The 14825-nt window shown below is 42.2% G+C and overlaps 1 protein-coding gene across 2 annotated transcripts in view; it reads right to left on the bottom strand.

Moving 5' to 3' along the window:
- The window catches only part of INPP5J (inositol polyphosphate-5-phosphatase J), a 92604-nt gene that overhangs the window by 52460 nt on the left and 25319 nt on the right, over nt 1-14825 (bottom strand). The gene's annotated exons all lie outside the window — the stretch shown is intronic.

Raw genomic sequence — 14825 nt, 5'->3', positions numbered from 1 at the left:
CACACACTCAGCTATGCTATACAGACACAAACACACTCAGCTCTGCTACAGACACACACACACACTCAGCTCTGCTACACAGACACACACACACTCAGCTCTGCCACACAGACACACTCAGCTCTGCCACACAGACACACACACTCAGCTCTGCCACACAGACACACACACTCAGCTCTGCTACACAGACACACACACACTCAGCTCTGCTACACAGATACACACACTCCGCTCTGCTACACAGACACACACACGCAGCACTGCTACATCTGACAAGCTTAGCTCCGCACACCGTCCACACTGACAATACATCTAGCGACAGGGGGGGCCGTCGGGTGGGGGGGCCCGTCGGGTGGGGGGGCTGTCGGAGGGGGGGCGTCGGAGGGGGTCACGAGAGGGGTCTGTGAGAGGGACAGACAGAGACACACATAATGGCGCCTGCTATCTCCCTACAAACAGCTTCTCTGCTGTGTGACTTTGACCTGTGTCTGCGCAGTACAGAGCCAGATAGCAGAGGTAATGGACGGGAGCCGTTCATTATGCCCTATGCATTGTAGCTGCCGTATTCCATCTTTGTTTGTGTCGTTAATCGACACATACAGAAATGAAAAAAAAAAATAGCAGCCCCCATTGACAAGTAAAAGTATGAATACATTAAAAAGTAGAAAGTGACAACACAAATAAATACAATTTTTGTTTACATTATATTGAAAGCAATATAATTAAAAAAAAATAATAATCATGACACCTTCCCTTTAAGGGGTCTAGTTTTCTAAATTCGGTCGTTTATGGGGAGTTTCTATCATTCTGGCAGCTCAAAGTCCTGAAAGCCTCCGGGTGCTCCCTTCCTTTTGGGCCCTGCCGTGTGTTCAGGCAACGCATTAGGGTCACAATGTGGGTATTTTTGAAAACAGGAGAAACAGGGTGATAGATCTTGTGGTGTGTTTCTTCATTTTCATGTTCGCTTTACAAAGAAATCGGTCTTTAATATGATACTTTTATGAAAAAAGTGTTATAATTTTTTTTTCACCTGCTATAAATTAAATTTAGCAAAAACCTGTGGGGTCAAAATACTTACTATACCCCTAGATAAATACCTTAAGGGGTCTAATTTTCTAGATGGGGTCGTTTATGGGGAGTTTCTATGGTTCTGGCAGCTCAAAGCCTCTCCAAATGTACAGTGGCGCCTAAAACATTTTTCAAGCAAAGTATGAGTCCTGAAAGCCTCCGGTTGCTCCCTTCTTTTGGACCCTGCCGTGTGTCCAGGCAACGCATTAGGGCCACAATGTGGGTATTTTTGAAAACAGGAGAAACAGGGTGATAGATTTTGTGGTGTGTTTCTTCATTTTCATATTCGCTTTACAGAGAAATTGTTCTTCAAACTGATACTGTAATGATGGGGGTAGGGAAACGGACAAGTGAGCCCTAATCTACCCGCCACTCTGTCCCTGCCTACTTGCAACGACCCGCCCTAGGCGACGGGGTACAACTGGGCGGCGGTCCCTACGCTCAGTAAGTGCACGAGACAAACAGACAAGGGTACACAAAGCTAAGGGAAAAGGGGCAGTTGCCCACGGCAACACCGTGAGCAACAGAGTGGTGAACGAGCCGAGTCAAACCAGGAGAGAACGAGGTACCAAACGCAGAGCAGGAGAGTAGTCAGTAAGCCAGGGTCAGTATGGAGCAGGCTCAAATAGTAGAAGCTGTAGCTGGGCCAGGAAACCACACGAGAATAATCACAAGCAAAGGAGGAACAGGAAAGGCAGATATAAATAGACAGAGGGCGGGAGCTAGCTCCGTCTGGCCAGGCTGCGATAGGCTCTCCCACTCCTAAGCCTGCCATCCTGAGTGGTGGAAGATGGAGTCAGTCTCAGAGACATAGACTCAGGTGCAGACTGATTATCTATGGACGTATACACAGAAGTTGTGCCTGGCAGATCCTTTACAGATACTTTTATGAAAAAATGAAATTTAATTTTTTTTTCACTTGCTATGCATTAAATTTAGCAAAAAAACTGTGGGTCAAAATACTTACTATAACCCTAGATAAATACCTTAAGGAAACTAGTTTTCTAAATGGGGTCATTTGTGGGGGTTTCCATCATTCTGAGACCTATGAGCCTCTGAAAACCTGGCTTGGTGCAGGAAAACAAAATGTACATCAAAATTTCTTAACATTTTTATTAAATTTGTAAGTCCTCCAAATTGCTGAAAAAGTATTTAATATTTTCAAAAGTGCTGCCAAAATAGAGTTAAGAGATGGAAATATATATTTAATTAAAAAAATTGTACAGTATGTATGTCACACGGACGCATGTATTTCAATGGGGCTGTTCACACGGCCATTGTTTCAACGGACTGTGTGGAGGGTCCGTTGAAAAACAGAACATGTCCTATTTTCTTCACTTTTCACGGATCCCTCGATAGACTCAAGTCTATGGATATCCGTGAAAACGGGATGCAACTCGGACGTGAAAAACGGCCAGAGTTTGCACTCGTTCGTGTGAATCTGGCCTAAGTCTATTTACACAACAACATTTGTCCTATACCTCAGATAAATACAGTATGTTTTCTATTTTTACTCTACCAAGAAGAATCACCTAGTGTACTAAAAAAATAAAAAATAAGATACATTGTATTTAGAAGTATTTTACTCTACCATACAGTTACATATTTATTAAAAACAAAAAGTTGGCTACATGTCAGGCCCCATGCACACGAACGTATTTTTTTCCTCCCATAAATACGGGCCCTTTGTCACACGTATTCGACCCGTATTCCACCAGTATTTACGGACCCGTGCCCTTAAATACGGGTCCGTTGTCACCAGTATTCCACCTGTATTTACGGTCCTGTTTTCTCTGTACTAACCGGCAGCCCCTTCTCTCTATCAGTGCTGGATAGAGAGAAGGGGAAGCCCTTTCGGGCAGAGTTTCCGCAGCGATTGAAAGTAAAAGAAGGTCATACGTATCCCGGCCATTGTCTGGGTGACGCGTCCCTCTTTTGACATCCAGTCCGACCTCCCTGGATGACGTGGCAGTCCATGTGACCGCTGCAGCCTGTGATTGGCTGCAGCGGTCACATGGGATGAAACGTCATCCCGGGAGGCCGGACTGGAGGAAGAACCAGGGAATTCTAGGTAAGTTAACTTTTAACACTATTAACTCCAGTTGTATTCACTGTCCCGGGTGCTGAAAGAGTTACTGCCGATCAGTTAACTCTTTCAGCACCCTGGACAGTGACTATTCCCTGACGTCGCCAAGCAACGCTCCCGTAATTACGGGTGCACACACGTAGCCACCCGTAATTACGGGAGCCCCATAGACTTCTATGGGCCTGCCCGTGCTGTAATTACGGCCTGAAATAGGACATGTTCCATATTTTTCAACGGCCCGGGCACCTTCCCATATGCAAACAGACAGGTACCCGTGGCCAATAAAAGGCTATGGGCCCGTAATTATGGGCCGTAATTACGGGCGTTCTTACGTTCGTGTGCATGAGGCCTCAGGCAGCATTGAAAAAGAAAAAAGTGCACTTCAACTGTATTTAAAAAACGCAACATGATCATAGCCGAAGGCTCTGTTCACAAAGCGGATTTTGCGTGGCGGTTGCCACCGCTGCGGAACTATGCCTGTCATCAGCAGGAAGTTTCCTTCCTCCCATTGACTACAATGGGAGGTTTGGGTGGACGTCAGCTAGCCGGAAACAGAAACATCTGACTCTCAGGGTATGTTCACACGGCAATGCCAAATACGTCTGAAATTACGGAGCTGTTTTCAGACGAAAACAGCTCCTGAATTTCAGACGTTTTGTCAAGTGCACACGTTTTTCGCGGCGTCTTTTACGGACGTAATTGGAGCTGGTTTTCATTGGAGTCAATGAAAAACGGCTCCAATCACGTCCCAAGAAGTGACATGCACTTCTTTGAGGCGGCCGTCTTTTTACACGCCATCTTTTGATAGTGGCGCGTAAAAATACACCTCGTCTGCACAGAACACCGTAAGACCCATTGAATTCAATGGGCAGATGTTTGCAGACGGTTTTGAGCCGTTTTTTCGGGCATATTTCGAGGTGTAAAACGCCTGAGTTACATCCGTAAATAGGGCGTGTGAACATACCCTTATTGAAATTAATGGGAGGCAGAAATTTGCAGCGGAATCCGCTGCCGATTTCCTCCATGTGAACATACCCTAAGGCTTCATTCACACACACTATTTGTGTGGCGTTTTTTTTCTCTCTATAGGGAAGCCTATGAGAAAATGTCTGAAAAAAAACAAACACCAGACCAACTCCTTGCTTAACCCTTTAAGGACCAGCCTATTTTAAACCTTAGTGACCAAGGTATTTTTTAGATTTTTCCATCATCGCATTCCAAGAGCTATAACCTTTTTATTTTTGCGTCGACATAGCCATATAAGGTCTTGTTTTTTGCAGGACAAGTTTTTTAATAGCACCATTTTGAGGTCCATATTATTTATTGATTAACTTTTATGAACTTTTTTTGGGGGGGAATAGAAAAAAAACAGACATTTCACCACTCTTTTTTTGCGACCTAAATCTACGCCGTTTACCATGTGGTATAAATAAGACAATAACTTTATTCAGCGGGTTGTTACGTTTGCAACGATACTAAATTTGTATAGATTTTGTATGTTTTACTACTTTTACACAGTAAAAACGTTTTTTTTTTTCAAAATTATTTGTTTTTGTGTCTCCATATTTGAAGAGCCATAACTTTTTTTATTGTTCCGCCGATGCAGTTGTAGGAGGGCTTATTTTTTTGCGGGAAGACTTGTAGTTTTTATTGGTACCACTTTGGAGTAGATGCAAGTCAGGATTCACAGAAAACAACAATTTTTCCATAGTTTTTTATTTAATTTTTTACGACGTTCACCGTGCGGGTTAAATAATGTAACAGCTTTATAGTCGGGGTCGTTACGGACGCGGCGATACCAAATATGTGTAACTTTTTTACTTTATTTTGTTTTTTTAATAGTAAAGCAGTTTGTAAGTGGAAAAAGTGGGTTTTTGATTTTTTTATTAACTTTATTAAACTTTTTTTTTTACTTTTTTACTAGTCCCATTAGGGAACTTTAACCCCTTCCCGACATCCACCCTATATACACGGCGCTGTCGGGAGGTGCTTCCCGCAAAGCGCCGTATAGGTACTGCGCAACGGGAAACGGTCATCGGTGCTAATTGCACCGTGACAAAGTAAAGATTGCTGCATCTCTACTACGCGCACAGGGTGCCGTTTCGGCCCCCCCCCCCCGCATCGGCGATCGCTGCTATTGGTCAGTCAATTCTGACCGGCCAATAGCAGGCATTTTTGTTAAAACTGTGCCCTGGAGTCACAGGGCACGGTTAAGACAGTGGTGATTGGTGCTGTCTAAGACAACACCCATCACCAACGTCACTCACCTAGGGAGATAGCATTGATACCTCTAGGAGCGCTCTGATTGGTCGGTCTGTAATTACCGACCAATCAGAGCACCGGGGGTGTTTTGAACATCGAGATCGCTCCGCACGCCGCCATTCCAGTTTGAGGCAGCGTGCAGAGCGGTTGAGAGACTGTCTGCTGTGGCTTTGCTGGGATTTGTAGTGCGATCCGCGCTACTGTGTGTAAAAGAGTGTCGTATCTTGCTACTTCTGTCTGATCACCAGCAGTCTTTTTTTTTTGTGATCAGACAGATTTTTTTGGCCCTTTCCCTGTCCATGGGCCTGTCCATGGGCCTGTCCTTGTCCCTGTCTCAATCCACCCCCTCCCTGTCCCAATATAGCCCCCCTTTCCCACCCCACCCCCTCCCTGTCCGAGTCCTGTGACCATGTCAGTGACCATGCTCAATTTTTAGCGCAGGATTTTTTTAAAAAAATTTGCACCATCTCCCTGTGTGCGCCCTGCGGCCACGAAGTGCTGGTTAGTGACCGCCATCACTGATCAGCATCCGTGGTTTGTTTTTCCGCAGGTTCTTTCTTTGTACCTTTTTTCACCCACACCAATTACCTGTGTGGGTCCTGCGACCGCTGAGCGCTGATCAGTGACCGCCATCACTGATCGGCATTTGTGCTCAACTTTTGTTCCAGGAATTTTTTATTTTTGTCATTTTTTTCCAATTAGAAATTTGCACCATCTACCTGTGTGCACCCTCGGCCACAGACTGCTGATTAGTTATCAGCATCTGTGGTAATTTGTTGACGCAGGTTTTTTTAGGTCTTTTTTCACCTGCACCTTTCCATAGACGCACATCACTGATCAGCATATTTTCTGGCGCAGGTTTTTTTTTCTTCTAATACACTATAAAATGTAAAATATAATAGTAGTTAGGTGTAGCTAGTACGTAGGGAGTTAGGGTAGCATACGCCATAATTAGAAACCTTCATTTAGTTTTAGATCTAGATAGATAAATCTAGCAACTTTTTTCTGCAGTTTTAGTAGAAATTTACCGTAGTTCAGTTAGACTACAGGGTTTTTGTTTAGTAATAGATAGCGTCAGTTACTGACGGACGTTCAGTTGTTTTTTTACTGACGTCCGTCCAGTAAATTTTTAGAGCCTAGTTTTACTGTAGCACGTTAGTTAGACTACAGTTTGTTTTTTTTAGTAATAGATAGCGTCAATTACTGACGGACGTTCAGTTGTTTTTTTCTAACTGACGATCGCACAAAAAGCTGGCCGTGCCCATTATACTGATGGCATTGTTTAACGCTTACGTACTATCCCGATGTGCAGGCCGGACGGGGACATTCCTTAACTTTCAAGAGGTGGTGATCAAGGCACTTCTATTTGGGAACCAGGCAGGGGAGGGCACAAGCACATCTGCTGGTAGTGATGGTCCACGCATTGTACCAGGGCAACATTTCCCCAATGAAGTGCCCCAAATTGCAAAGAAGGAAAGGACACAAAAAAGGTGCAGAGTGTGTTCCAAAAGGGGAATAAGAAAATACACTATTTACCACTGTGAAACCTGCCCCGAAAAACCAGGCCTGTGCATCAAGGATTGCTTCAAAGAGCACCATACATCCATAAATTAGTAATTTCATGCTTCATTAACCCCTTTATTATACCAAAAGCAACATTGCGTCCACACACATATCCAGCTAAATCCTAGTTCCAAAAGTCAAATGGCGCTTCTGAGCCCTGTCGTGTGTCCAAACAGCCGTTTATGACCACATGTGGGGTACTGTTTTACTCTAAGAAATTGCTTTACAAATGTTGTGGAGCTTTTTCTCCTTTAGTCCTCGTGGAAATGAGAAAAAAAAAGCTAAACCTACATTTTCTTTGAAAAAATGTAGATTTTAATTTTCACTGCCTACTTCCAGAAATTCCTGCAAAAAACCTGTGGGGTCAAAATGCTCAATATACCGCAATATAATTTCCTCAAGGGGTGTAGTTTCCAAAATGGGGTCACCTGTGGGGGGGTTTCCACTGTTTTGGCCCCTCAGGGGCTTTGCAAATGCGACATGGCCTCTGCAAACTATTCCTGATAAATTTGAGCTCCAAAAGCCAAATGGCGCTCTTTCCCTTCTGAGCCCTGCCGTGTCTCCAAACAGCCGTTTATTACAACATGTGGGGTACTGTTTTACTCGGGAGAAATTGCTTTACAAATGTTGTGGAGCTTTTTCTTCTTTAGTCCTCGTGGAAATGAGAAAAAATTAGCTAAACCTACATTTTCTTTGAAAAAAATTTAGATTTTCATTTTCACGGCCTACTTCCAAAAATTTCTGCAAAAAACCCGTGGGGTCAAAATGCTCACTATACCCCTAGATAATTTCCTCAAGGGGTGTAGTTTCCAAAATAGTGCCACTTGTGGGGGGGTTTCCACTGTTTTGGCACCGCAAGAGCCCTGCAAACTTGACATGGTGCCTAAAATATTTTCTAATAAAAAGGAGGCCCCAAAATCCACTAGGTGCTCCTTTGCTTCTGAGGCCTGTGCTTCAGTCCATTACCACACTAGGGTCACATGTGGGATATTTCCTAAAACGGCAGAATCTGGGCAATAAATATTGAGTTGCATTTATCTGGTAAAACCTTCTGTGTTACAAAAAAAATTGATTAAAAATGAATTTCTGCAACAAAAAAAAAAAAGACATTTGTAAATTTCACCTCTACTTTGCTTTAATTCCTGTGAAACGTCTAAAGGGTTGATAAACTTTCTAAATGCTGTTTTGAATACTTTGAGGGGTGCAGTTTTTAAAATGGGGTGACTTGTGGGGGTTTGTATCATGTAAACTGGCCCCTGTAAAAATAGCCTTTTGAAATTTTCTTGAAAATGTGAGAAATTGCTGCTAAAGTTCTAAGCCTTGTAACGTCCTTAAAAAATAAAAGGATGTTCAAAAAAATTATGCCAATCTAAAGTAGACATATGGGGGATGTTAATTAGCAACAATTTTGTGTGGTATAACTGCTGTCTCACAAGCAGATACATTAAAATTGAGAAAAATACAAACGTTTGCAATTTTTCGCCAAATTTTGGTATTTTTCACAATTAATTACTGAACATATCGAGCAAATTTTGCCAGTAACATAAAGTCCAATATGTCACGAGAAAACAATCTCAGAATCGCTTGGATAGGTAAAAGCATTCCGAAGTTATTACCACATAAAGTGAAACATGCCAGATTTGAAAAACGAGCCTGTCAGGAAGGTCAAAAGTGGCCAAAGCGGGAAGGGGTTAATATGCGATTCTCCGATCGCTTTTATAATACACTGAAATACTTTTGTATTGCAGTGCATTACTGTCTGTCCGTTTAAAACGGACAGGCACCTGCTAGGCCATGCCTCTTGCATGACCTAGCAGGCATTCACTACAGCCATTATTAGGCCCCCGGCTGCCATCGGAGACACAGACACTCGGTGATCTTATTGCCGGGTGTCGGTTAGAGAGAGAGGGAGCTCCCTCCCTCTCTCCAAAACCACTCAGATGCGGCGCACGCTATTGAGCGCCGCATCTGAGGGGTTAAACGGGTAAGATCGATACTTATATATTTCGAGCAGGGATGCCCCCAGACCTCAGCTACCTCTGGCAGCTGAGAGCAGGGAGATTTAACCAGTTAGTGACCGGCCCATAGTGTTTCTACGTCGGTCACTAACGGGCCTTATTCCAATGCCATAGACTTTTTACGTCGCGGCATCGGAATAAGTAGACAGAGCAGGGAGCTGTCAAATCTCCCAGCAAGCAGCTACCCGAGGTAGCTGAGGGCTGGGGGCGTCCCTGCTCTGCCGGGTGAGATCGATATTAGTATCGATCTCATCCGTTTAACCCCTCAGATGCGGTGCGCAATAGCGTGCACCGCATCTGAGTGGTTTTGGAGAGAGGGAGGGAGCACCCTCTCATCCAACTGACACCCGGCGATAAGATCGCCGAGTGTCTGTTTCTCCGATGGCAGCCGGGGGCCTAAAAAAGGCCCCCAGGTCTGCCTGTGGTGAATGCCTGCTAGGTCATGCCGGGGGCATGACCTAGCAGATGCCTGTCCGTTTTACACGGACAGGCATAATACACTGCAATACAGAAGTATTGCAGTGTATTATAAATGCGATCGGCTTATCGCATAGTGAAGTCCCCTAGTGGGACTAGTAAAAATGTGAAAAAAAAAGTTTAATAAAAAGTGAAAAGAAAAAAAGTGAAAAAAATAAATGAAAAACCCACATTTTCCCCCTTACAAACTGCTTTATTATTAACAAACAAAATAAAGTAAAAAAGTTACACATATTTGGTATCGCCGCGTCCGTAACGACCCCAACTATAAAGTTATTACATCATTTAACCCGCACGGTGAACGTCGTAAAAAATAAAATTAAAAAACATGCAAAAATTGCTGTTTTCTTTGAATCCAGCCTTAAAAAAAACCACGTGATAAAAAGTCGCATCTACTCCAAAATGGTACCGATAAAAACTACAAGTCGTCCCGCAAAAAAAAGCCTTCCTACAATTGCATCGGCAAAAAAATAAAAACGTTATGGCTCTTCAAATATGGAGACACAAAAACAAAGTTTTGACTGTGTAAAAGTAGTAAAACATACAAAAACTATACAAATTTGGTATCGTTGCAATCACAACAACCCGCTGAATAAAGTTATTGTGTTATATATACACCACACGGTAAACGGCATAAATTTAGGACGCAAAAAAGTGTGGCGAAATTGCTGTTTTTTTTTCTATTCCCCCCCAAAAAAAGTTAATAAAAGTTAATCAATAAATTCTATGTACCCCAAAATGGTGCTATTAAAAAGTACAACTTGTCCCGCAAAAAATAAGACCTTATACAGCTATGTCGACGCAAAAATAAAAAGTGTATAGCTCTTTGAATGAGACGATGGAAAAACGTAAAAAATGGCTTGGTCATTAACGTCTAAAATAGGCTGCTCATTAACCCCTTAATGACCGGCATGTTTGTACCTTAATGACCAAGCCAGATTTGTCAAATCTGGTATGTCTGACTTTATCAGAGAATAACTGTGTGAAAGTTTTGAATATCCAAGTAATTCTGACATTGTTTTTTCGTCACATGTTGTACTTTATTTTAGTGGTAAAAGTAGACTGATACAATTTGCGGAAATTAATTAAAAAATTGAAAAATGGAAGAAATTATGTAAAAATTACCATTTTTCCCTATTTTTAACTGCAACGTGTCACATATGTACACACATACTGTACAATTTTTTTTAATTAAATATATATTTCTATCTCTTTACTCTATTTTGGCAGCACTTTTGAAAAAATAAAATACATTTTCAGCAATTTAGAAGACTTACAAATTGAATAATAATTTTATAAATTTTGAAATACATTTTGTTTTCCTGCACCAAGCCAGGTTTTCAGAGGCTCATAGGTCTCAGAGTGATGGAAACCACCACAAATGACCCCATTTAGAAAACTAGACCCCATAAGGTATTTACCTAGGGGTATAGTAAGTATTTTGACCCCACAGTTTTTTGCTAAATTTAATACATAGCAGATGAAAAAAAAAATAATTCACTTTTTTTCATAAAAGTATCAGTTTGAAAACCAATTTCTTTGTAAAGCGAACATGAGAATGAAGAAACACACCACAAAATCTATCACCCTGTTTCTCCTGTTTTCAAAAATACCCACATTGTGGCCCTAATGCGCTGCCTGGACACACGGCAGGGCCCAAAAGGAAGGGAGCACCTGGAGGCTTTCAGGACTCATTTTGCTTGAAAATGTTTTAGGCCCCACTGTACATTTGGAGAGGCTTTGAGCTGCCAGAACGATAGAAACTCCCCATAAACGACCCCATTTAGAAAACTAGACCCCTTAAGGTATTTATCTAGGGGTATAGTTAGCATTTTGACCCGACAGGTTTTTCTCTAAATATATTGGAATTAGTCTGTAAAAATTAAAATGTACTTTTTTTCTGAAACAACATAGAAATGTTTATTATTTACAAGGAATAACGAAGAAAATGCACCCCAACATTTGTAAAGCATCTTCTCCCGATTACGGCAATACCCCATATGTGGTAATAAACTGCTGTTTGGACCCACAGCAGGGCTCAGAAGGGAAGGAGCGCCATTTGGATTTATGATTTTGCTGGAATGGTTTTCGGTGCCATGTCGCATTTGCAATGCACTAGAGGGACCAAAACAGTAGAAACCCACCAAAAGTGACCCCATTTTGTAAAAACCTTCAAGGAATTTTTCTAGGGGTATAGTGAGCATTTACACCCCACGGGTCTTTTGCAGAGTTTATTAGAATTAGGGCACGAAAATTAATATCAAAATTTTTTCCACTAAAATGTTGCATTTTCTCATTTTCACAAGGGATAAAGGAGGAAAAAAACAACCATTTTTTATAAAGCAATTTCTCCCGAGTACGGAAATACCCCACATGTGATCATACGTTTATTCATTAGAAATGAATTAACCCTTTCAGGACTGATCCATTTTTTGCTTTCATATTTTAGATTTTCACTCCCCGCTTTCCAAGAGCCATAACTTTTTTATTTTTCCATCAATAGAGTAGTGTGAGGGCTTATTTTTTGCGGGAGGAGCTGCAGTTTTTATTGGTACCGATTTTTGGTACATAAAAAGTGATTAAAAAGTTGTATTACATCTTTTTTTTTTCAATTATTTAATTTTTTTAAGGTGTGCACTGTGCAAATTAAATAATGGTATATTGTAATAGTTCGGACTTTTACGGACGTAGCCAATTTTGTCCATTTTTTTACATTACTTTAGAAGAAAAATGCGAAAAGGTGTTTTGTTTTTTTTAACTTTAAAAAAAAATAATTCTCACTACTAATAACTATAATTCTTCTACACATTTTAGTAATCAATCCCCTTACGGGACTTGATCCAGCGATCATTGGATCACTGGTACAATAAACTGCAATACTAATGTATTGCAGTATGTTGTTATTCTTACAGGCTTCTGTAACAGAGCGATTGCTGTTCCTGTCCGTTAGTCCCGGGTGTCAGCTGTAATACACAGCCGACACCCCCAGCGTATGGAGCGGGCTCAGCACTTGAGCCGGCTCCATACATCAACCCCCGCACCATGACGGGCAATTAAGTCATAGTGCGCAAAGTGGTTAATGCACAGCGGATGGTTCAAAGTGAAAATTGCAATTTTCCATTGATACGCCATTTTAGTGCATAATATGTTGTGCCCAGTTTGTGCCACAGAAGACAAATACCTCATAAAACGTTAAGCGGGTTCTCTCGGGTATGGCGACGCCATATGTGTGGGCGCAAACTGCTGCTTGGGCACGCTGCAGGGCTCAGAAGGGAGGGAACGCCATTTTGCTTTTGGAGCGCAGATTTTGCTTGGCAGTAGTTTTGTTTGGGGTTTTGCTGGTACTTAAGTTTATAATGTGGGGGCATGTGTAATCTGTGCGGAGTACATCAGGGCATAATAAGAGGGTAAATAAATAATATTTCATAGATATGTGCCCGGTGTCGCACTGATAAATGGCGCCCGATCTTATCCACTTTTGGACACTCTGCACATTTTGCATCGCCATATTCTGAAAGCCAGAAGTTTTTTATTTTTTCACCACCGGAGCCCTGTGAGGGCTGATTTGTTGCGGGACAATCTGTAGTTTTCATTGGTACCATTTTGGGGTACATGCGATTTTTTTTTATCCCTTTTTATTCAATTTTTTTGCAATCCTGAGCAAAAAACAGGAATTCTGACACCGTTTTTTAGGTTTTCTTTTTGCGGCGCTCACCGTACGCTATAAATTAAATTTTTACTTTATTCTGCGGGTTGGTACGATTACGGCGATACCATATGTATATAGGTTTGGTCCTTTTTTTAGCGTTTGCACAATAAAATGACTTATTTATAAAAATAAATAAATTTCTGTGTCACCATATTCTGAGACATACTTTTTTTATTTTTTAGTCAAAAAAGCTGTGTAAGGGCTTGTTTTTTGTGGGACGGATAGAAGTTTTTATTGGTACTATTTTCGGGTACATGCGACTTTTTGATCACTTTTTATTCTTTATTTAGGGAGCGGTGGTGACCAAAAAAATTGTGATTCTGTCGTCGTTTTTTATTGATTTTTTTTGGGGTGTTCATCGTGCGGGAAAAATAACATTACAGTTTTATAGTTGGGGTCGTTACGAACGCGGTGATACAAAACGTGTACTTTTTTAACGTGTTCATTTTTTTTCTATAATAAAAGTCTTATTATAGGAAAAAAAAGCATTTTGTGTTTATATCACTTATAACTTTTATTTTTACACTTTTTTTAAAACATTTTTATTACCTTTTTTTACTTTTTCACTTGTCCCACTAGGGGACACTTAGACTTGCAGCTTTGATCGCTGCTAGAGTACATTACACTACATACGTAATGTAATGTACTCCAACTGTCATTGTGACGTAACTGTCACTCTGACAGGAAGCCGAGGAGGACCGGCCGGAGGCTGCTCCTCCGAGGCTTCCGTACATGGCAACCCGGATGTCATTATCTGACCTCCGATTGCCACGACAAGCATCGGTAGCCCCCACGATCACTTCGTGGGGGCTGCCGATGTGCTTCAAACCACTTAAATGCGGCGACGGCAATCCGTCGCCGCACTTAAGGGGTTAATTGCCGAAAGCAGCGGCGATGGTCCGCTGTCCGGCGAGACTGATGTGACCGCTGTCTAGAACAGCTGTCAGCGCTCGCCTGTCACTCTGTGTTTACACAGAGTGACAGTTTTAAATACTGACGAAAATGAACGTCCTGGGGCAGGAAATAGCAGCCGACCAGGACGTTCATTTTCGTCATTGGTCGTGAAAGGGTTAAGGGGTTAACGGCTCCCTGCTCTGTTTATTTATTCTGATGCAGTGCCGTAAAAAGGCATATGCATCAGAATAAGGCCTCATTTACACGAGCGTGTGCATTTTGCGCACGCAAAAAAACGCAGCGTTTTGCGTGCGCAAAAGTCACTTGACAGCTCCGTGTGTCATCAGTGTATGATGCGCGGCTGCGTGATTTTCGCGCAGCCGCCATCATAGAGATGAGGTTAGTGAACGTCAGTCACTGTCCAGGGTGCTGAAAGAGTTAACTGATCGGCAGTAACTCTTTCAGCACCCTCGACAGTGAATTCCGATCACAATATACAGCAACCTGTGAATAAAAAAAAAAGACGTTCATACTTACCAAGAACTTCCTGCTTCCTCCAGTCCGGTCTCCCGGCCGTTGCCTTGGTGACGCGTCCCTCTCTTGTCATCCGGCCACACCTCCCTGGATGACGCGGCAGTCCATGTGACCGCTGCAGCCTGTGATTGGCTGCAGCCTGTGCTTGGCCTGTGATTGGCTGGAGCTGTCACATGGACTGAATTGTCATCCCGGGAGGTCATACTGGAGGAAG

Source organism: Rhinoderma darwinii, chromosome 1 (genome assembly GCF_050947455.1).
Source record: "Rhinoderma darwinii isolate aRhiDar2 chromosome 1, aRhiDar2.hap1, whole genome shotgun sequence".
Classification (NCBI taxonomy): Eukaryota; Metazoa; Chordata; class Amphibia; order Anura; family Rhinodermatidae; genus Rhinoderma; species Rhinoderma darwinii.
The sequence above is the reverse complement of the archived record's forward strand: the minus strand, read 5'-3'. Positions and strand labels throughout refer to the sequence as shown.